General features: G+C 44.0%; 1 long non-coding RNA gene across 1 annotated transcript in view; it reads right to left on the bottom strand.

Moving 5' to 3' along the window:
• Positions 1-24692, bottom strand: part of LOC135181026 (uncharacterized) — a 133704-nt gene that overhangs the window by 94747 nt on the left and 14265 nt on the right. The window contains exon 2 of the long non-coding RNA XR_010304653.1: positions 7114-7212. This is a non-coding gene — a long non-coding RNA (uncharacterized LOC135181026). The remainder of the gene's footprint in view (positions 1-7113; positions 7213-24692) is intronic.

Genomic DNA, 24692 nt, shown 5'->3' with positions numbered 1-24692 from the left:
ATCATTACAGCTTCAGTGTGGTCAATGGGTCTGTGGCAGTCAGTACCTGATGCGTATCACTCCAATGAAAATACTCCACCTCTTGCTACCACAGGCTTTGGATCAATACCAGAGTTAATAACTGAGCACATTACTCTTGGAGCCAAAATTAGCAAGACATCTTGTGACATTATATTTAATTTTTTATCATAGGTGCATTAGAATTCTTTGTCAAAAATTGGTATGGGACCTAGTGAGCATGTGTACTCCTAAATTGTTGCTCCTTCATCTTCAGGTCAAAAATACAAGAGGAAAAGTGTGATTACCTGATCAAGGATGTGATGTTTTGGGTGTTCCCTGCCCTCCCACACTTAAGAGAATCACCCAGACTAGACTCAGCCAAGCTGGAAGTTAAAGAATGAAGCTTTATATTTACAGCTTAGCACAATATCCAAGCAGGTATTTACAATCTATGCAGCTACAGATAGAAATAGACAAGTTAAAAAGTAATACAGAAACACAGCAGCCCTCCCAGAAACCAAAGTCCCCAGGAGGGGCTCCCAACCACCCTTCCACCTTCTTCCCAGCCCTCTACCTTATCCCTAGACTTTGCCTTATATTCAAGGTGAGTTTGGAGAATAGGCCAGGGAGGTTAGGAAGCAGAAGAATTAGGCAGCAAGTTAGAGAGAGAAGTGCATGTAGCCCAGAGCCCAAGAGCAACTCTGTTATCTATGTTTGTATTTCTGTTCTTATCATAGAATCAACCAGGTTGGAAGAGACCTCCAAGATCATCCAGTCCAACCTAGCACCCAGCCCTAGCCAGTCAACCAGACCATGGCACTAAGTGCCTCAGCCAGGCTTTTCTTGAACACCTCCAGGGATGGTGACTCCACCACCTCCCTGGGCAGCCCATTCCAGTGCCAATCACTCTCTCTGCCAACAACTTCCTCCTAGCATCTAATTCTTCTCACCAAAATATCCCAGCTAGGCTCAAACCACCACAAATACCAAAACATTAAGCAGCAGTTTTAATTCCAGAAATCTTAGCTAGATAAACTACAGTATTAAATGAAGCTGAAATTCAGATGAAGTCATCAACTTGCTTAGGAAAGAATGTCTCAAGTACAAATGAAAATCCAGAACATCTTTCCCGGTGTAATCAATCTGCTTTTTCACCACAGCAGTGCTCTACTTCTCAGTCCTTTAGTAGGGAGCAGAAATGCAGCCTACAGCTATCTGCAATAGAGTCAGTCACTTCAATTTAACCTTAAAAAAATCTGGCTGGCAGACAGGGAGCTGGTCTCCACCAGGGTGATTTTATAACACAACACAAGCGTCAGGTGAAATTACATCTGGCAACCAGAGTCCTACCACCTTATCCATCCAGTCAGCCCAATAGAAATATCATCTACAGCCTTTTCATTACAGGTTATTCATCTGCTGTGTACAGCAATTCTTCATCTCTTTGATAGGGTTTAGAGCATTCTGCCACACACTCTTGATATTTTTGTGCTTTTAATTCCAAGAATCCCATTAAAAATATTTGTTCCATGTTCATTTTATTTCTTTGTTACAGAGGGTCTATTAAGATTGCCATGGCTGCTATTCCAAGCTGTAAAAATGCCAGCTGACAGAACTGAAACCCTTGATTGCTTCCTTCACCCTCTTAAAAACCCATGCCTGGGTGGTCAAGCTGTGCTTCATAAGCTCAGTCATAAACAGGCCCATGGCAGCTTCTAACAAAGGAGATGGTTACTTACTGTGTAAAGCTCCAAAGGACCCTACCAGGGACAATGAGATGTACAAAATTAATGACAGCAAATGCATTTAGCAGACAATAGGCACATTTTCAACTCACACTGGGCTTTAATCTCACTATATTTAGAAGCCTAATTTTGTACCTGGAGGTGTTAAAAAAAAAAAGACTGGATGGGGCACTTAGTGCAACAAAGCTGGTGAGGGGCCTGGAGCACAGCCCTGTGAGGAGAGGCTGAGGGAGCTGGGGGTGTGCAGCTTGGAAAAGAGAAGGCTCAGAGGTGACCTCATTGCTGTCTACAACTACCTGAAGGGAGGCTTTTCTTGAACATGTCCAAGGACGGCAACTCCACCACCTCCCTGGGCAGCCCATTCCAATGCCAATCACTCTCTCTGACAACAACTTCCTCCTAACATCCAGCCTAAACTTCCCTTGGCACAACTTGAGACTGTGTCCCCTTGTTCTGATGCTGGTTGCCTGGCAGAAGAGACCAACCCCACCTGGATACAGCCTCCCTTCAGGTAGTTGTAGACAGCAATGAGCTCTGCCCTGAGCCTCCTCTTCTGCAGGCTGCACACCCCCAGCTCCCTCAGCCTCTCCTCACAGGGCTGTGCTCCAGGCCTCTCACCAGCTTCATGGCCCTTCTCTGGACATGTTCCAGCATCTCAACATCTCTCTTGAATTGAGGAGCCCAGAACTGGACACAGCACTCAGGGAATGTCCTGACCACTGTTGAGTACTTGGGAGAATAACCTCCCTTGTCCTGCTGGCCACACTGCTCCTGAGCCAGCCCAGGATACCACTGGCTGTCCTGCCCACCTGGGCACTGCTGCTCCATCTTCAGCTACTCTCTACCAGCACCCCCAGGTCCCTTTCTGCCTGGCTGCTCTCACCCACTCTGTCCCCAGCCTGTAGTGCTGCTTGGGGTTGTCATGGCCAAAGTGTAGTAGTACAGGACTGCATTAGCTCTGCTGCTGAGGGGAAAACAAATACCAAAATAATCTCAATATAGATTCCCCTGACACTTCTGAATATTCTGCAGAATAATACATCCTGCACAGGCTTCACAGGATCAAATGCTGTCAGTAGTACAATATAATATGCCAGCTATTTAATACTGGCACTGACTTCCATGAAACTGAGCTGTCTGAAGCCCTGCAGCAGTGCTGAATCAATGGCAAAGGGCCTAAGAGAAGGAAACAGACACACCTGCCCCTACTGTTACTCTCAGCTTTTTCCACCACCATTTCAGTTCTCATTGTTCTCACAGTATGGATGTTGGACCCTATGCTGCTGGGTCACCACTGCTGGGTTAACAAGCTCTCGTTACCTCTCTCCTGTCTCTTACACACACTCAAAAGAATGTGCCAGAGGAACTGACAGACCAGTGACCTGGTCACCATCTGAAAGAACAACTACAGTTTTCTCAACAGGAATTCTTCAAGGCAGCAATAAAGAAGAAACAGGGGGGAAAAAGAACTGCCATGGCCCAGCTCCATACACAGTATGAAAACTGAAAACAAAAGCTAAACCCCATATGTATCTGGGGGACATGAGCTTGAACACAACCCCTACTCCTTGTCCCCTTGCACTGCTCAGAGCGAGGAGGTAGAGAACTCAGGAGTAAAGATAAGCCCAGGAAGAGGGAAGTGGGTAAGGTGCTTTAAGATTTGTTCTTATTCCTCATTATCTGAGTCTGATTGAACCTGCAGTAAATTAAAGGTATTTGGCCAAGTCAAGGCAGCTTCACCTGTGAGAGTATTTGGTGAATGATCTCCCTCTCCTATCTCAACCCAAGAGCCTTTCTGTGTCTTTACTTCCCATCTAGTTAAGGAGGCAGAGTGATATAATGACCTGGTGGACACCTGGCATCCACCCAAAGTCAATTACCACACTTACTCCAAAATCCTATTCCATACATACCTTATGGGAGCCCTTGCAGGACAGAAGTTACAATCTGTCTCTTTATGCAGCAGACACTTTGCACATTGCTCATCTAGTGTTAATTGAAGCATCCCTGGGAGCATTCTACAATCATCAGCTTTTGGATTGAGATGTCAACAGAGCAGTATAAAATAACTGCTCTGTAAACCACAAATGCTTACCACTTGGCAGAGGAATACTTGACCAGCAAGTATTTGAGCTATGTGAAGTACTAACTGCTCAGAGCAGGCTACAGCTGCAGGAGAATGTTCTCTCTTTCACTTGATCCTCTGTCAGCATTAGTAGGTTTCTCATTATCCTGTTATTCTGGGGGGTTGTTTTTTTCCCTTAAAATCCTCTGTAGACATTGATGACAGATTTTTACCAACTCACCTAAGCTCTCTAGCATGTACTAGGAGCTACAGTTTCATACTGTTAAGGGGTGTCTCCAAACAGTCCTCCATCTGTTCTCCATGGAATTGACATAACAGAAATATCCTCAATGATATGTATCAACCAGGAAGGTAAATCTGGGTCTTAGAATCATAGAATTCCAGGGGCTGGAAGGGACTTCAAAAGCTCATCTGGTCCAGCCCCCCTGCCAGAGCAGGATCACCCAGAGCAGATCACACAGGAATGCATCCAGATGGTTCTTGAATATCTCCAGAGAGGCAGACTCCACAACCCCCCCGGGCAGCCTGTTCCAGTGCTCTGTCACTCTCACAGTGAAATTATCACATGGAACCTCCTATGCCTCAACTTCCACCACTGTCCCTTGTCCTGTCACTGGGCATCACTGAGAAGAGGCTGGCTCCAGCCTCCTGGCACTCACCCTGCACATATTTATAACCAGGAATGAGGTCTTGCTGTGTGTATGACTACAGTAGACACTACCAAATACTGGCACAGTCATGATCCTGGCCAACAGTTAGGAAGAAAAGTCATAAGATACAATCTCAATAAGAAAAATAGATATGGCCTCAATGTTAGAATAAGAAAGAAATCTTTTATTCTAAGGTGCATTAGTACATCACAGTCCTCCTTCTGGCTCTTCACCAGTAGGGACAAGAAGTGGGAAGGAATCTACAGTGCTAGGAGGGTTGCAAACTGTATGAAAGATTTGCAGCTAGATGTCTCCAATGGAAGGAAGTAGGAAAATCACAACATTTCCCAAGAATCATTTATGGTTAATCTCAACTTTTCATGTTTAACTTTTCTGGTTGCATGCCAAAGGAAATTTTTAACCTGTGGAAGCTAGAAGGAAGGAAAAAAAACCCACAGCCTAGATAGTTCACTATAAAGATGGATAACCTATGTAATTTAACCCTCACAATGTTACAGTGCTTTTTGTTCCAAACAAAATATATATGAATGCAGCTCATTCAAATTCTAGAGCAAAATTATCATGCAAAGCTTGTTTGTCCTGTCTGGACGAGTTTTATATCTGCTCTAAAAGAAGTGCTGGTTTAGCCTTATTTAAAACCTAACTCTCTAGCCAGATACCTTGTTACAAAGTGTGAATAATACTGATTCTAAAACCTATAGGAAAGCTGCTGCAGTGTTTTATTTAAAGTGACTCTACCTAACACTTAGCAAATTATGTGCTGTCACAAAGCCTTTCCAGTGCAAGATGATCTAGCTATAAATCAGCTATGAGGTGATAGAGCATGACACACTAGCCAGACAGACACACACAGGGGATGCAGTCTCAAGTTGTGTCAGGAGAGGTATAGGCTGGATGGTAGGAGAAAGCTCTTCACAAGGAGTGAGTGATTGGCATTGGAATGGGCTGCCCAGGGAGGTGGTGGAGTCACCATCCCTGGAGGTGTTCAAGAAAATCCTGGATGAGGCACCTAGTGCCATGGTCTGGTTGATTGGACAGGGCTGGGTGATAGGTTGGACTGGATGAGCTTGGATTGATTCTATGATTCTGACGAGCTCAAAAGCAAGTGAACTACTTTCATTTTTAATCCCCTTAGGAAATAGATTGCTTTCTGTAGCATGTGAGTTTTCCAAATATTAATAGCTGCAGATTAAATCATGGCCAAAGTTCTTTAGGAAATTCTGATCCTTGGAAATCAAAAAGGTTTGTTAGGAAGTGCTTTTCTTTTTCCAGTATTTCTGATGGGAAAGAATTAAAACTTGGGAGTTTGCTTTATTTTACTGCATTATTTCATCTTGCTTTTCTGAGATATTATAAAGAAAAGATATTGGAATATTTTGCTTTCATATTTTTTATAGGCTCCCTTTATGTACTGAAAGCTCAGAGTAAGCTTTTCCTGAAGCTTTCTCTAGCCTGAGAACAACCCCAATTATCTCAGCCTGTTTTCACAGGAGAGGTATTCCAGCCCTGCTCTGGACCATCTCAAACAGGTCCACGTCTTTCCTGTGCTGAGAACTCCAGAGCAGGACACAATCCTCCAGGCAGAGTCTGACCAGAGCAGAGAGGCAGAATCACCTCCCTTGACCTGCTGTCTGTGCTTCTTTTGATGCCACTCAGGAAGAGACTGGCTTTCTGAGCTGTGAGCACACATTGCCAGCTCATGGCCAGCTTTTCAGCCACCAGCACCCCCAAGCCTTTCTTGGCAGGGCTGCTCTCAATCCCTTCATCCTCCTGCCTGTATCAGTACTGGGGTATGTCACTTCATATTTTAAATAACATAGCAGCACTGTGAATATGAGGACATGACTGTATCCAAAATATCCCTCTGATTTAGCCCAGAAGGTACTTCACTAGAAAATGCTCTTGCAAGCTTTCTTATTTAACCTGAGAGCAATGCCAGAAGTTGTTTTGTTTCTGTTGATGTGCCTAAGTGATGGTTGGTAGTGTTGAAAGACATATGTGGAGTCAAGAAGCAGCACAGTTATAATCACTGATGAATGCAAGATGCCTGAGGCAAATAAGGGCTTTGGTGCATGTACTTTAGGGATACACCAAGGCGAAGGTGTTAAAATATGCCTGGAGGTGGACACAAAGGAGGTGGAAAGCAGAAGAGGCTGCTAGATACATGCTCTTGCAGTGACATACACAACCAGTACCATCCACAAGGTAAAATTAACTGGAGAGATACTTTTTGATAGCACTTAACAGGGAAATGTCTTTCTATATCAATTCAAACACGGTAAGTCTTGATTCATCAGTATCCTAAGTACAATGGAGCAGCCAGTGAAATACTACAGGTGCCTACTTCAAGGAGAAGAAAACAAATCAAGCCTGCTAATGCTATTATAATTGGCACCTGTGAGTGCTTAATTAAAGCACCTGAGAGGAAGGCACCAATAAGAACTTAAAATCTGAGAGATATGCATTAGTGGTGTCTGGTAAGGGATTCAGACATCTGAAGATGCCTGCTAAAAACTCAGTATTTGAGTATTACTCAATCTCTGTATGAGGAACATATTATATTCAGATTCTTCCAGTGGATCTGGAAAGAGAAACTGCTAAGGAAACTTACAGTCATCAAAACACACAGGGAAATGCTTTCCTTCATCTTCATTTAGCAGCACATCCTCACTCAGGTGTGATTCCATGTTTGTTTTTCAGCTGGCCAGACCTAGAAAAACACAACCATAAAAGACAAAGTTTTTCTATCAAGGAATTACAGCATTCTTGGCTCCAAATTAAAGCCACTTCCTCTAAAGTGTGCAAAAATGAAAGTGTGATGCAATTATTTTCTCCTCCCAGTATTATCAGACAAACCCCAAAGTCAAGGCATCTCCTTTTCTCCAATGATACACATGACAGCGTTTTCCTCTGCTGTAAAATATAACTATTTGAAAGAAGGTTTAAGGCAGCAGTAAACAGCTCAGGAGCTGAACAAATGCTCCTTGAAGTAAGAGCAAATATTTCCAATTATTTAATTGAGTTTCATACCAATATCCATCCACGGAAATGTTGAGGGAATCAAATCATAGAATCAGTCAGGGTTGGAAGAGATCACAAGGATCATCTAGTGCCAACTCCCCTGCCATGAGCAGAGACATCCTACTTTAGAGCAGGCTGCCCACAGCCTCATCCAGCCTGGTCTGAAACACCTACAGGGATGGGGCCTCAACCACCTCCCTGGGCAACCCATTCCAGCCTCTCACCACTCTCTTGCTCAACAACTTCCTCCTCACCTCCACTCTGAATCTCCCCACCTCCAGCTTTGCTCCATTCTCCCCAGTCCGGTCACTCCCTCATAGCCTAAAAGGTCCCTCTCCAGCTTTTCTGTAGGCCCCCTTCAGATCCTGGAAGGCCATCAGAAGGTCACCTGGGAGCCTCCTTGCACTGCTGATGTCCCTGAGGTACATAGAATCATAGAATCAACCAGGTTGGAAGAGACCTCCAAGATCATCCAGGCCAACCTAGCACCCAGCCCTTTTCAGTCACCTAGACCATGGCACTAAATGCCTCTGTAGTGATGACTGGATGAATGATGATTGGAAAGGAGGCCAAGCATGGGTTATATTCTATGTGTTTATTCAGAGCTTTGTAGCAAAATTCTTTATTGAATCCTATAGAACTCCACATCTGGCTCCATAATTTCACACACACTATAATTAAAAAAAAAAAAAAGGAAAAAAAACCCTAAACAAGGCAGCAGTAGCATGAAAGTGCAAAATGGATTTTGCTCTTAGCTCTGACAATCTTATTATTGAACAGCAAGATGGCTTTGTAATGAAGAATGCTTGCAAATTGAAAAGTTCCATGCAGCCTTCTTGTACTCCATTTATCTCCAGGTTACTGCTTCACTAACTAAATGATTGCATTTAAAAATATCCATTTTCTCTGTTCCATGCTGTATGTGGTGGTAGGTCACTGACTTACCTCTGTGCTATTGAGTTTCAGCATAATGCTTCATTTACCTTAGACAACCCACGCACATACGTGGAAAGCTACCTTATACCCACTTTGTAGTACTGCCCTTTGTTCAGCAAGCTTTTATCCAGGAAGCAAACTGATCCTACAAACTTTAATTTGTCACTTTCTTATGATTCCTGCTGGGATAGAGTCCTTTGAGCAGATAACAATAGCTGAAGTTAACAATCTGGGGAGATGAAACTTCCCAGGAAGAATCGAAATGCACGACTGGGAAATGAAGATGTGTCAATATTTTGTTATTTAGAAGCTTGCTTGCCTTCTCATACCATTCCCCCAAAGCCACAGTTAAGGATGTAATAAAGTTAAAGACATCATAAGGGGACAGTGTCTCAAGTTGTGCCAGGGGAAGTATGATTAGGCTGGATGTTAGGAGGAAGTTCTTCCCAGAGAGAGTGATTGGCATTGGAATGGGCTGCCCAGGGAGGTGGTGGAGTCACTGTCCCTGGAAGTGTTGAATCAAAGCCTGGATGAGGCACTTAGTGCCATGGTCTGGTTGATTGGCTAGGGCTGGGTGCTACATTGGACTGGATGAGCTTGGAGGTCTCTTCCAACTTGGTTGATTCTATGCTTCTGTGATTCTGAGTTAGAGAGCAAGAATGAGCAGGGGAAATAGTGAGTATAGTTTTATATTTGCAGGAAGAGCATAGGATGGGATGAGGGGGATGGGGTTAGAGAGCAAGAATGAGCAGGGGAAATAGTGAGTATAGTTTTATATTTGCAGGGAAAGCATAGGATGGGGTGAGGGGATGGGGCTAGAAAGCAAGAATGAGCAGGGGAAATAGTGAGTATAGTTTTATATTTGCAGGGAAAGCATAGGATGGGGTGGGGGGGATGGGGTTAGAGAGCAAGAATGAGCAGGGGAAATAGTGAGTATAGTTTTATATTTGCAGGGAAAGCATAGGATGGAGTGGGGGGGGATGGGGTTAGAAAGCAAGAATGAGCAGGGGAAATAGTGAGTATAGTTTTGTTTGCCTACAAAACTAAATATATGTAGTACATACATATTAAACAAACAGCTGTGAAAATCTGTTTTAATTTCAGAAGCATTTGTTATGCTCCTAAATTGCTGTTTGAACAGAAAAGAGAGAAAACTGTCATCTTCTCTCTAGTTCCTAATTTTTCCCATTCTGTACTAGAGGCAAATTTCAGTGTTTTTAAAATAAGAACTCTGAATAAATCCACAGAATGATAGAAATTGCCTTCTAACACTAGAGCAGAAGAATAGAAGCTTTTGATAAATTAGCATTTTGCATCTTTACTGGTGTTTGCCTTCTTTAAAACCAGCACTTACTTAGTGCACTAGTCTACAACTGATCAAAATGCACATCTACTCTTCTGGGAGCTGTAAGGCCCAGAAACACAACCACAACACTGCAGCTTGGTAGCCTTCAAGCCCTCATGAACAGAATGAACCCTTTAAAAAGATGCAACTACCTGAAGGGAGGCTGTAGCCAGGTGGGGTTGGCCTCTTCTGCCAGGCAACCAGCAACAGAACAAGGGGACACAGTCTCAAGTTGTGGCAGGGGAGGTCTAGGCTGGATGTTAGGAGGAAGTTGTTGGCAGAGAGAGTGATTGGCATTGGAATGGGCTGCCCAGGGAGGTGGTGGAGTCACCATCCCTGGAGGTGTTGAAGCAAAGCCTGGCTGAGGCACTTAGTGCCATGGTCTGGTTGATCGGCTAGGGCTGGATGCTAGGTTGGACTGGATGAGCTTGGAGGTCTCTTCCCACCTGGTTGAGTCTATGTTTGAAAGATTGTTTTTCCATTAGGATTAGAATATGTCTTTATTGAAGTCTTGGTTTTGAATTAAGTCACAGAATCACAGACCATTAGAGGTTGGAAGGGACCTCCAGAGATCATCAAGTCTAATCCCCTCCCTGCCAAGCCAGTCAAGATCCTGATCTAGGATAGGGTGTCCCTGCCCATGGCAGGGGGTTTGGAGCTAGATGATCCCTGTGGTCCCTTCCAACCCTGACTGATTCTATGATTCTAAGAGAGTGTAACAATATTGGTGCCTTTGTTAGATCTTGTTTGTGTGACAGGAATGTTACCTGAACATTGCAAAACTTTGTGTGCACTATTTGATGGATACACTTTGCTGTGGTGTTGTCATTGATCTGAATAGCATTTTAGAGTCTTACATCACATAGTTGCAAAACTTCCATATAGAAGACACTTGCCACATTAAAAAGTAACTGAATGAAAATGTTTTCTCCAGGAGGAACAAGAGATGGTCTGTAGCCATAGATGTCCACCAAAATCAGTGTCTGAGTACATGGCACTGAAATTATTTTACTAAATGTTTAATGAGGGATTTAATCAATGTTGATCAATATCTGAGGGCTGAGGGTTAGGAGTGGGGGGACAGGCTCTGCTCACTGCTCCCTGGGATAGGACAAGGAGCAATGGATGGAAGCTGCAGCACAGGAGGTTCCACCTCAATACAAGAGGGAACTTTTTGACTGTAAGGGTCCCAGAGCACTGGCACAGGCTCCCCAGAGAGGTTGTGGAGTCTCCTTCTCTGGAGACTTTCAAGGCCCTATCTGGATGTGTTCCTGTGTGACCTGAGCTAGATTGTATGGCCATGTTCTGGCAGGGGATTGGACTCAGTGATCTCTTTGGGTCTCTTCCAACCCCTAACATCCTGTCAGCCTGTGACTCTCTACAAGCAGAAAGTACTTGAAGCCTGTAAACGTATCATAGTTTGGCAAGAATTGAGACAAGAAAACTTCTAGCAACTTTCTTTTAAAAGTCATGTGGTGGAATGGGAGGAGAACCTGAGCAGTCCAATAAAATATGGTGGAAGCTACTGGAAAGCATTTAAATGCAATGAGACTGCAAGTAGCTTGAAGAAAAATGTGCCATAAGACAAACAACCTGGAGCTGTCAAAAAACAGCCTGAAAAGAAGTCTGTTTTCTTCCTTGGACCTAGATAACTGCCATGGGAGATAAAGGGAAAGTCAACAGCTGTAATAAATCTAGACCTTTGATGACTGCATCTAAAGCTGCAGCACAGGAGGTTCCACCTCAATACAAGAGGGAACTTCTTGACTGTAAGGGTCCCAGAGCACTGGCACAGGCTCTCCAGAGAGGTTGTGGAGTCTCCTTCTCTGGAGCCTTTCAAGACTTGTCTGGATGTGTTCCTCTGTGACCTGAGCTGGATTGTATGGTCTTGCTCTGGCAGGGGGGTTGGACTTGCTGATCTCTTTGGGTCCTTTCCAATCCCTGATATCCTAAGACCTTCTGTTCCATTTCACAGATATATTTTTCAAGGCTTGCTCTGGAGAAGCAGCCCTTGATGCAAGCATCCATAGGAAGAACAGCAATGGTGTTTCTCAGTCATTTGAAGCCTAAATACTTGAAGCATCTTGCTCTGAAATTATATGGAGTCATTAGAAATTCTAGCCTCATATTCTGCCTTTAGGAAGGAGTTAATCTCATGTAGCACAGATTGAGCAGCTTCATGTTTCTTGTAACACCCTCATAATATGCATCATTTACCTGCTACCTGTGTTTCAGGCACAGAAATCACTGCCTGGTCACTTTGCAAGTAGCCCTTCCCAGACATCACCCTGGAAAAAGTGCTCACATAACTACTCATTATATGCACTCAACTCTGGCGTAGCCTCTACTAAAGCATAATGGGTTTAGCCTTTAGGCTTGGTAATTTAATTTCAGCTCACACCATATCCAGTGCTATAGAATTCTTTAAAGCAGGCAAGCCATGCTGATTTATGTTACCTGACTGCTGGCCAGAGGATCACATTTTAAGGTGGCATCAGTTGCATACCTATTTAGGGTTTTCCACTCTGTGGGCACAGTAGTGACACACAGACGTAACCAGGACAGCTTTAAATTAGCCAGCAGGAGAGCACTGATAGCACAAAGCCCTAAGGGTTATTTTACCTGTTTCTTCCTTAGCCCTTGAAAGTTCCTATTAAGTAGGGAGTCAGCAGAATGTAGCACAGTAAAATCTTCAACTCAAGCTGTACTGTACCCATCTTAACAGCATCCATTCCTCTTTGAGGTATTATTATGACCCCATTCTCACAAGCAGATAATGACATTGACTACAGACATCTATTTCAGTAATTCCCTTGTGAATATGATGATTAAAAAGAGTAGATCTGGGTAAAAGAAGCTGTTCTGAGTATTACTGACACGAGGAGGCTGAGGAGAGACCTCATTGCTACAACTACCTGAAGGGACATTGTGGAGAAGCTGTTGCTGGTCTCTTCTCACAGGCACTTGGAGGTGGGAATGACCTCAAACTGAGACTGGAGAGTTTAGATTGGACATTAAGAAACAGTTTTCCATGGAGGGAGTGGTCAGGCACTGGAATGAGCTGCTCAGAGAGGTGGTGGAGTCACCTACCTTGGATGTCTTTAATAGTGGTTTGGATGCGGTGCTTAGGGCTATGGTTTAAAGTGAATCTTGCAGAGTAGGGTTCTAGGTTGGACTTAGGTGACTCTGAGAGGCTTTGCCAACCTGCATGTTTCTGTGCTTCTTTTTCTGTGAAATGGCAAAAGAAATCTCCCAACATCCAATTTAACCACTTGTTTTTAGCTTGGGGCATTCTCTTCCACACTAAAATTTCCCACTTCTTAATAATGCTACTACAAGAGTAAAATATTCTTCAGATGCATGCCTGTCTGCTTTTTGAGATGAAGAAGATGGAAGTTTAAAATCTATCACCAGTCTTAATGTCAGTGGCTACACAGGACTCTGCTTCTTCTGCCACAGCAGGGCAGAATCCTCTTTATCAATCAGTTGCTAACGTGTATGCCAGGAGGATCACATTCCCCTCTGCTTCCATCTGTTATTCAGCTTGTCCATTTAGATTACAAACCCATAAGGGTAAGACTATCCCTCTGTTCATATTTTATAATGGAATGGGATCCTTTCTGGGCTTCTGTGAGGCCTCTAGACATTGGAGCACTGGATGTTAGGAGGAAGTTGTTGGCAGAGAGAGTGATTGGCATTGGAATGGGCTGCCCAGGGAGGTGGTGGAGTCACCATCCCTGGAGGTGTTCAAGAAAAGCCTGGATGAGGCACTCAGTGCCATGGTCTGGTTTACTGGATAGGGCTGGGTGCTAGGTTGGACTGGATGATCTTGGAGGTCTCTTCCAACCTGGTTGATTCTGTGATTCTATAATTATGGGAGTTGTAGTACCTAACCTGGACATGATGTAAACAGGAGGAAATATCTAAGTGTCTGAGGTCACCTCAACCTTTCAGAAAGGATTGCATTAAGGAAGGTGGCAGAGTTGTCTTTTGGGTTGTGTGTAGTTTTGCAAGGTTTTGTTATTGTTGATCTTGTTTGGGGATTTTCAGCTGTGGTTTCTCTTCGTTTCATAGCAATCCTTTATCTGAATGTGTGCACACAGATGCCAATAGACTGCCTTTGCTGCTGTCATTTTATCTGTTCTGATATTTCTCTGCTTTGTATTCCTCCCTACCAATTTCACATGGCCTACCCAAAAAGGCATGTGAGGAACATGAAGAACACTGGCAATTTGTGTGAGACAGAAAAACCATTCCCACCTGTCTCCCATTAAGGTTTGATCTTGCAAATCAAATGTGTGCTCTGCACATGATATCTACCTGCTCATGATTCATTACAGGATCAGAATGGAAACACAGAGTCAAAAGGGCTGCCTGAGACCTGGCAGTCAGTAGAAGAACTAAAGCATTTTCCACAGAAGGCAGCTAAAATACATTGTGTTTGATAAAATCAGAGAGCTGCCTATCCATTTAGGCATTTAACAGGGCTGAAAATGAAGCACATGTAACTTTTTATTACAGGGCAAGAAGCAAAACACTGATAGGTAGCTACTCTGGAAAACAAATTACATTTTAAGGAGGAGTAATTTCATTATTTTGGGACCTTCTGTGGCTATCATTAAATTAAAACATAAAACATTATGCACTACAAATGTCAAACCCTGTAAGACATGGGTGTAGCAAATGCAGAACTCACATTTGGTGGAGTTAATTAAATCAAACCTAAACCTGTGCAGAGGAAAAAGCCTGAGGTATGACAAGAACACACATAGATTAGGGTGTTTGCTCTCTGGCTTTGGGCTGCACTTCTCTCTCTAACCTGCCACCTGTCTAACTAATCCTTCTGCTTCTTAACCCCCCTGACCTATCCTCCAAGCTCACCTGGAACGTAAGACAAAGTCTGAGGTAAGGTAGAGGGGTGGAAAGGAGGTGGAAGGGTGGTTGGGAGCCCCTCCTGGGGACTCTGGTTTCTGGGAGGGCTGTTGTGTTTCTGTGTTACTTTTTAACTTGTCCATTTCTGTCTATAGCTGTAGATATTGTAAATACCTGCTCGGATATTGTGCTAAGCTGTAAATAGAAAGTTCATTCCTTAATTCCCAGATTGGCTGGAAATAGCCTGGAGAAGAGGAGGCTCAGGGGTGATCTTATTACTGTCTACAATTACCTGAAAGGGCATTGTAGCCAGGTGGGGGGTGGCCTCTTCTCCCAGGCAACCAGCAATAGAACAAGGGGACGCAGTCTCAAGTTGTGCCAGGGTAGGTATAGGCTGGATGTTAGGAAGAAGTTCTTCACAGAGAGAGTGATTGGCATTGGAATGGGCTGCCCAGGGAGGTGGTGGAGGCACTGTCCCTGGGGGTCTTCAAGAAAAGCCTGGATGAGGCACTTGGTGCCATGATCTAGTTGATTGGATAGGGCAGGGTGATAGGTTGGACTGGATGATCTTGGAGGTCTCTTCCAACCTGGTTGATTCTATGATTCTATGATAGTCTGGATGATTTTCTTATGTGTGTGTGTGTGTTGGGGGGGGATAACACCCAAACCATCACAAGAATGAAAGCATATCTGTCTTTAAAACAAACCCCACAGTGTTGTTGTGATAAAAACCTGCTTGCTCAAGTGTTTACTGCCATTAACAGCTTGAGATCCTTATTTACAGTGACCACACCTGTAGCTTGAGTTCTTTATTTGCAGTGATTGCACTTGTAGAGCAATCTCACTGAGTTTATTGTCATGGCTAACAACAGCAAAACAGAAAAGCCCACTTGAAATAAAAAGAGTAGTTTGTGTTCAGTGACAATATCTGAGCAGTAAAAAACTGGTTCTGTGCTACCAGGCTTGAAATTTAGAGAATAGGAGGCTGATAGAAAGACCCTGCCATGGAGAAAATGGCATTGAGTAAGAAAGTGTATTGGAAATCAATAATCATTTTTATGTATGAATATTAATTGATCTATGAATATTATTTTTATATATGTTATAATTATATATTAAATTATATATGTGATGGTTTGGTGTTCCCTGCCCCCCCACACTTGTGGAATTCACCCAGACTAGACTCAGCTGAGATGGAAATTGAATGAGGCTTTATATTTACAGCTTAGCACAATATCCAAGCAGGTATTTACAATCTATACAGCTACAGACAGAAATAGACAAGTTCAAAAGTAACACAGAAACACAGCAGCCCTCCCAGAAACCTGAGCCCCCAGGAGGGGCTCCCAACCACCCTGCCACTTTCTCCCCACCTCTCTGCCTTACCCCACACTTTGCCTCACGTTCAAGGTGAGTTTGGAGGATCAGCCAGGGGGGTTAGAGAGCAGAAGGTTTAGTTACACAGACAGCAGGTTAGAGAGAGAGAGAGAGAGAAGTGCAGCCCAAAGCCAGAGAGCTACTCTGTTATCTATGTTTGTGTTCTTGTTTTTATCCATCTCAGCAAGCCTATGAGTGCAGCAGCCATCATCATTGTTTTCTTTTCACAGCCTAGCATCTAATTCTTCTCACCAAAATATCCCAGCTAGGCTCAAACTAAAACAATATATAATTATATATATTGAAATATATATAATTATATATTTAATATTAATTTTATTATTCAAAAATTCGGGGAAATTCCCTGAGATTCTTTGGATTGTTGGTGGACAGGAAGCATTTGCCCAGAAATAAACAGTTTAAACAATCAGAAGTTGGAAAATGGTAACATGAAAACAGGAAAAATTCTAACTATGCTTTATGGACTCTTGGCCTTCACTCCAGCAGCTGTACTGTGCTAGTTTGAAGCTAGCTAGAATGTTTTGATGAGAAGGACTAGATTATAGGCTGTGAAAGGAGGACAGAATGATGTCTACTTCACTCATAGGCTTACTGAGAGATACAAGAAGAATCAAAACACAGATAAGGCACTTCTGCTAGGGAACTGGCTGAGCTGCATTTGTCTCTCTAGCCTCTCTCTCTGCTGTTAATCCACTTTGCTTCCTATCCCCCTGGCTGAACCCCCATTCTTCCTTGGGACTGGGGTAGGGTTGAGAGGGGTAAGGGGAAGGTGAAGGGGTGGTTGGGAGCTCCTCCTGGGTACTCGGGTTTCTGGGAGGGCTGTTGTGTTTCTGTATTACCTTTTGCCTTGTACATTTCTGTCTATAACTGTATATACTGTAAATATCTGCCTGTATATTGTGCTAGCTGTAAATAGAAGCTTCATTCAATTTCCAGAGCTGGCTGAGTCTAGTCTGGGTGATTTCCAAAGTGTGGGGGGGCAGGGAACACTCAAACCATCACATGTACTCACGACACTTTTGGTCCCTGAGTAAGTCTCCTGTATCAAAGACACTTTCAAACTCACAATAATGATCCCAGGGTAAAATACAAAATATTCCTGGCAGAAGGCAAGCTGAATTGCTTGTAGTTCTCTGCTGGACTCTCTCCAGCAGATCCCCATCTCTCTTGAACTGGGGAGACCAAAACAAAATGCAGTATTCAAGATGGGGTCTCACCAGGGCAGAGTAAAGGGGGAGGAGAATCTCCTTTGATGTGCTGGACACACTCTTCTTAATGTACCTCAGGATACCATTGGCCCTCTTGGCCACAAAGGCATGTGGCTGTCCCATGGACAACTTGTTATCCATCAGCACTCCCAGGTCCCTCATTTAACAGCCATGGTGTTGTTATGCTAACAGTTGGGCTTGGTGATTTTAGAGGTACTTTCCTATCAAAAACTATTCTATGGTTCTATGCATACATATTATGATAAGCTACACAATAAAGGTGACACTTCAGAAAGTGTCCAGATCAACTCTCAAGCTAAAGAGGGAATGAATGAATACAACAAATAATTATGTACAATCTAAATTAGGAGCAAAAAAATAATGCAATCAATTATTAGGACAAAATTAATCAAGCAAGCAAGGAGAATATCCAAAGACTTTTGATCTCACCAGGCAGAGTCCTTAGGTTTTCCCATGTCACAGTATTTAGCACTGAGGCTTGAAGAACACTTGAACAGCCAAAGGATTACTAAAATATCTTCTTTACTCAAGTAGTTAAATATTACTAGTGAGAAGAAAAAGATCAAGGCAGAAATGGAGCAATGTTCCCTTCAACCAAAGAAAGATCTACTACAACCTGGTTTGCTTTGGCAAGACAGCAAGCAGCTGTTTGAAGCAAGTGATTATTCCCCTTCACTCAGCATATTGGCATCTCATCTGAAGAGCTGTGACCAGCCTGGGGAACCCTACTGCAAGAAAGACATTGACATGCTGAGTGAGTTCAGTGATGGACAACAGGATAATCAGATGACAAAAGCATATGGCATATGATAAAAGGCTGGAAAGGGTTGAGCCTGTTTAGCCTAGAGAAGAGGAGAGGTGAAGGAAAACATATTGCTGTTTCTAGCTGCCTTGTGGAAGAGTGTAGAAAATATTTGATTCAGACTCTTGTCAGAGGTGCACAAAAAGCTGAGAGGCAACTGATAGGTCTTCCAGTGTGGGAAAATCCATCAGATTTTATCCCCCCCAAAAAAAAGCTTTCACCAGGGAGAGAGGGAGGGAGGGAGGGAGGGAGAGAGGGAGGGAGGGAGGGAGAAACCTCCAATATTGCTGCTATTAAAGTTTCTATGATTACATCATATAAAAATATTTAGGGGTTTGCTTTGCTGGTTTTAGGTAATTAAATTTGAGTTGAAACCTTTGTTTTCTCCACCCAAAAGCTACCTGGGCAGAGCCATGAGGAAGCAATGGCTGGGCAATGGTAAGAACACTTTCTTCCTGTTTCCTAATTTCTCCATGTTTCAGCTTCTGTTTTGGGAGACTTGTGGGGGGGTTCTTTTAAAATAGAAGAGAGTCTTTAGGAATGAAGAGCTTTGGATCCCAAAATAACACTCTACCCTCTAGAAAACAAAGTATTTATGCAGGTTCTCTGTTGGTTTCACATTCTAGAGCTACTCTAGTTTCTGTAAATTGCACAAACATCTCCTGTGGCCAGAGGGATAAACATTTAATACAGCCCAATGCCAAGGGATACTCCTTATTAGTGCAGAACATCTGGCCTTAGTTCCACATCAAAAACATTCAGGTTGCTGAGTGGAGAGGAGGTATTTTTTTTCCAATTTGGCAGATGTTCTTCTTCTTCTGGAATATCATTTGCAATGCATAACCATCCAGACAGCCTGCAGATTTCTTCAGACAACAATCTAGACCAAGGAGTTCTGCTTGCAGCTTCTAGTACTTCTTTTGTCCTCTCTCTGCTGAGTTTAAAGAAATCATATACAGCTGAGGCACTTTTCTGTCGTGCTTTTGGCTCAGCCAGCAACTGAACATCATGTGGCTGCTCATTCACTGCTGCTCCCATCACCCCAGTGAGAAGGGAAGGAGACTTGGGAGGAAAAAAAGGTAAAACCTTATTGATGTGATGGCTTAGGTGTTACTCACTCCCCCACTCTTATGAAATCACCCAGGCTAAGCTGGCTGGAAGTTAAGGAAGGAAGCTTTATATTCACAGCTTAGCACAACATGCAAGCAGGTATTTACAATATTTACAGCTACATGACTGGGGGGAATGGAGCAAAGCTGGAGGTGGGGAGATTCAGACTGGCTGTGAGGAGGAAGATCTTCAACACGAGTGGTGAGAGGATGGAATGGGTTGCCCAGGGAGGTGGTTGAGGCCCCATGGCTGGAGGTGTTTAAGGCCAGGCTGAATGAAGCTCTAGACAGCCTGATGTAGGGTAGGGTGTCCCTGCCCATGGCAGGGGGGGTGGAACTAGATGATCCTTGTGGTCCCTTCAAACCCTGACCGATTCTATGACTCTATTCTATGATTCTATATAGAAGTTAATACAGAAACATGATATCCCTCCCAGAAATCAGAGTCCCCAGGAGGGGCTCCCAACCATAGAATCAATCGGGTTGGAAGAGACCTCCAAGATCATCCAGTCCAACCTATCCCCCAGTCCTATCCAGTGCCTAGACCATGGCACTAAGTGCCTCATCCATTCTTTTCTTGAAGACCTCCAGGGACGGTGGCTCCACCACCTCCCTGGGCAGCCCATTCCAATGGCAACCACTCTTCCACCTTCTTTTCACCCCTCTACCTCATCCCAGAGTTTGCCTTATGTGCAAGGTGAGTTTGGAGGATCAGCAAGGGAGGTCAGAAGCAGAAGAATTAATTACACAGATCCAAGCAGAAACACAGACTCCGACAGACAGAGACACACGCTGAGTTCCTAACATCCAGTCTGAATCTACCCATTCCCAGCTTTATTCCATTCCAACCAGTCTCATCACTACCTGACATCCTAAAAAGTCCCTCCCCAGCTTTCTTGTAGGCCCCCTTAAGATACTGAAAGGCCACAAGAAGGTCACCTCAGAGCTTCTTCTCTCCAGATTGAACAGCCCCAGCTCTCTCAGTCTCTCCTCCTAGCAGAGGTGTTTATGCAGTTGTAAAGGGAAAGTTATGATTTCTGCTTTTACTTCTGCATTTCAGTGCTGTCTTAAAGTTGACAAAACATTTAGAATGCTCTACAATAGTTAACCTGCAAGTGGTTTGACAGCTATTTTTATATTCTGCCTCAGATGCTCTGTTGTTACTGAGACTTTCCTTTTCCTTTTGTACCTTCAATGTTACCAGCATGTTTTGCATAATTGCTCCTATTTTTCTCTGGTGATCTGGAATTTGGGTTTATAGACTCACCACATAGGTAACAGCTGTAGAAATTCATTCCTGTTTTTGCACTGCTTGCAATACAAATCCACTAAAATCCAGGTCAGCCTTCGTGAATTGTTTGTATCGATCCCTGATGTCCTTTCCATAGGAACATGCACATAAACAAAAGCAGAGCAAACCAGTGGAATGGGATGGGATAAACAAGCTATGCCTCCACTGTTTTCTCAGATCCATTTGCATGGCTGCTTGCCAATTCCTAATCTCTGCACTTCCCCTGATGCACAAAACCACACAGCAGTCCAAGCAGGGGGTCACAAAAAGCAGAGCACCTTGGACAACCTTAGATTCCATTTCACACAATCACAGAATTTCTTAGATTGGCAAAGCCCTTCAAGCTCATCAAGTCCAGTCATTAGTTTCACATTGACAAGTCCTTGACTGAACCAAATCCCTCAGCACAACATCTCAGCACTATGAATCGCTATGGTTGGAAAGGACCACCAGGATCAGCCAGTCCAACCTCCATCCCAGCATCCTTAATCACCAGATCATAGCCTCAAGCACCACATCCACTCTCCTTTTAAACATCTCCAGGGATGGCAACTCCACCACCTACCTGGCAGCCTGTTCCAGTGCCTGACACCTGCTCAGTGAAGAGCTTCCTCTGAACAGCCAACCTAAACCTCCCCTGATGCAACTTGAGGCCATTACCTCTTGTCCTACCATTAGTAATTTGGGAGAAGAGACCAGCTCCAGCCTCACTACGACCTCCTTTTAGGTAGTTGTAGAGGGCAATAAGGGTCCCCCCTCAGCGTTCTCTTCCCCAGACTCAACACCCCCAGCTCCCTCAGCCACTCCTCACAGGTCATGTTTGCCAGTCCTCTCCCCAGCCTCATTGCCCTTCTCTACACTGCTCCAGCACCTCAGTGTCCCTCCCATACTGTGGTGACCAAGACTGTTCATAGAATCATAGAATCAACAAGGTTGGAAGAGACCTCCAAGATCAGCCAGTACAGCCCCATCCAGTCAATAACACCACGGCACTAAGTGCCTCAGCCAGGCTTTGCTTCAACACCTCCAGGGATGGTGACTCCACCACCTCCCTGGGCAGCCCATTCCAATGCCAATCACTTTCTCTGACAACAACTTCCTCCTAACATCCAGCCTATACCTACCCTGGCACAACTTGAGACTGTGTCCCCTTTTTCTATTGCTGCTTGCCTGGCAGAAGAGTTCACCACCTACCTGGCTACAATGTCCCTTCAGGTAGTTGTAGACAGTAATAAGATCACCCCTGAGCCTCCTCTTCTCCAGGCTAAACAACCCCAGCTCCCTCAGCCTCTCCTCATAGGGTTTGTGTTCCAGGCCCTTCACCACCTCTGTTGCCCTTCTCTGGACATGTTCCAGCACCTCAACATCTTTCTTGAATTGAGGGGCCCAGAATTGGACACAGTACTCAAGGTGTGGCCTGACCAGTGCTGAGTACAGGGGAGTTCACAGTACTTGAGGTGTAGTTTCCCTCTATTTGATTTGACAATTTGCTTTAATTTCCTCTCCCAAAAGAACAGCATGATTAAACTGGAAAAGTAACTTTTATTTCACTATAGCCTACCCAGCCAGGATTACAAATAGACAAATAAAATACCACATTATTGACAACATTCTGTAAATCAAATGTGATCAGTATTAATACTCTTGACATTTCTTAACTCAGTGCTAGCAGAAACCTCATGGATTTTTGTTTCATTGATTAAACACTACTCATTGTATTTCTGAAATGAGAACAGCCACAGTGAGGGTTGTAAAACACTGCAATTTTTGATCCTCAATACTATACCTGGCTTGTGAATTGGTTTATTTTTCTTTGTGTAGCTTTATGTAACAAGCAGAATTACAAATGTTAGAAATATGGAGATTCCAATCTTATTACCTTGGAGAGAATGATGGTGAATGGTGCCACATCCAGTTGGCAGCTGTCACCAGGGGTGTGCCCCAGGGATCAGTGCTGGGCACAGTTCTGTTCAATATCTCTGTTGATGATTTGGACCAGGGCACTGAGTCAAGCATCAGTAAGTTTGCAGACAACATCAAGCTAGGAGCAGCTGTGGATCTGCTGGAGAGTAGGAGAGCCCTGCAGAGGGACCTGGCCAGGCTGGATGGGTGGGCAGAGGCCAATGGGATGAGACTGAACAAAGCCATGTGCAGGGTTCCACACTTTGGCCACAACAACCCCAAGAAGCACTACAGGCTGAGAACAGAGTGGCTGGAGAGCAGCCAGGCAGAGAGGGACCTGAGGGTGCTGGTAGAGAGTAGCTGAAGATGAGGCAGCAGTGTGCCCAGGTGGGCAGGAGAGCCAATGGCATCCTGGCCTGGATCAGGAACAGGGTGGCCAGCAGGACAAGGGAGGTTATTTTGTCCCTATACTCAGCACTGGTCAGGCCACACCTTGAGTGCTGTGTCCAGTTCTGGGCTCCTCAATACAAGAGAGATGGTGAGGTACTGGAATATGTCCAGAGAAGGGCAGTGAAGCTGGTGAGGGGTCTGGAACACAGCTGAGGGAGCTGGGGTTTTTTATCCTGGAGAAGAGGAGGCTCAGGGCAGATCTCATTGCTGTCTCCAACTACCTGAAGGGAGGCTGCAGCCAGGTGGGCTTGGTCACTTCTGCCAGGCAACCAGCAACAGAACAAGGGGACACAGTCTCAAGTTGTGGCAGGGGAGGTCTAGGCTGGATGTTGGGAGGAAGTTCTTGGCACAAAGGGTGATTTGCATTGGAATGGGCTGCCCAGCGAGGTGGTGGAGTCACCATCCCTGGAGGTGTTCAAGAATAGCCTGGATGAGGCACTTAGTGCCATGGTCTAGTTGACTGGCCAGGGCTGGGTGCTAGGTTGGACTGGATGATCTTGGAGGTCTCTTCCAACCTGGTTGATTCTATGTTTCTGTGATCAGTTACCCCATTATACTAAACAAAACCACTCAAATCATTTAGGCAGATGAAGGACGAGGAAAATGTGACAGCAATAAAAATTGCTCTCCTATCTCTTATCTCTTACTTGTGTGCATCCATGTTTTTAATCTCTGTCTTTTCAAACGCTTGTACAGGTTTGTGGTACGACACAACCGAGCACAGCACATTTAGCTGTAGAATTTCTACAGGCTCCCAAAAGCCATTGAATAGAATTGAAATGCTCCTATTCACATCAGTCCCTATTAGACCACGCCCCTAATAATTATAATCATATTTATCTTCGGTAGAATTAAGCTAAAAAGCAACAACCACCAGAATGGTAACTCAGAGCTTAATGCATGTGGTTGATTCCACTTTAATATATGCTGTGTTTAAGCAAAAATATACATATTAAAAATGCCATTATAGGCATGCCACAAGGGGGACACAGTCTCAAGTTGTGCCAGGGTAGGTATAGGCTGGATATTAGGAAGAAGTTCTTCACAGAGAGAGTGATTTCCCATTGGAATGGGCTGCCCAGGGAGGTGGTGGAGGCACCGTCCCTGGGGGTCTTCAAGAAAAGACTGGATGAGGCACTTAGTGCCATGGTCTGGTTGATTGGACAGGGCTGGGGGGTAGGTTGGACTGGATGATCTTGGAGGTCTCTTCCAACCTGGTTGATTCTATGATTCTATGATTGTGTTTTTGGCATATCTTTGGTATAAGTTTGATATATACAGAAAGATTTGCTGCTTTGTGGTGTTGCTGTTATTTGTAATGTTTCAGCTTCAGAGAATTCTCTGAGAATGAGCAAAAGTAGCTTTTGTAGGCAAATCACAATCTCTGATGTTAATCTTTTCAACCATCCTCTTACAAAGAGCTATTGAAATGCTTCTCATCTCCTTTGGCAGGTAAATAATGACACTACAAAGGTGTTGAGAAGCAGGGGTAGTGTGCCTGTCACAAAGGATACAAATTCATCCACCCCTATGATTAATATTTGATGTGAGCAATTCCAGACTACTGATTAGCTCTATTAATAATTAACACAATGTTATCATAGATGATTAAGGCTATTTCTTTTAATGAGATTCTCAAATCATTTCAAACACCTCAGAATAAATTCTTTATGATATCTACCTAGGCACATGTTCCAGCAGCTCTGCTATGGAAAGCTTTGTAATGACAATTCAACCAACCCTGCAATACCAACAAAGACAAATTGCATCCTAGCTGCTGTACAGGAAACAGTTGCAGAAGAATGCTTTAGGCAGCCAAATGTATTTTCTTTTTT

This window comes from Pogoniulus pusillus, chromosome 14 (genome assembly GCF_015220805.1).
Source record: "Pogoniulus pusillus isolate bPogPus1 chromosome 14, bPogPus1.pri, whole genome shotgun sequence".
In the NCBI taxonomy this organism is placed as follows: Eukaryota; Metazoa; Chordata; class Aves; order Piciformes; family Lybiidae; genus Pogoniulus; species Pogoniulus pusillus.
The sequence above is the reverse complement of the archived record's forward strand: the minus strand, read 5'-3'. Positions and strand labels throughout refer to the sequence as shown.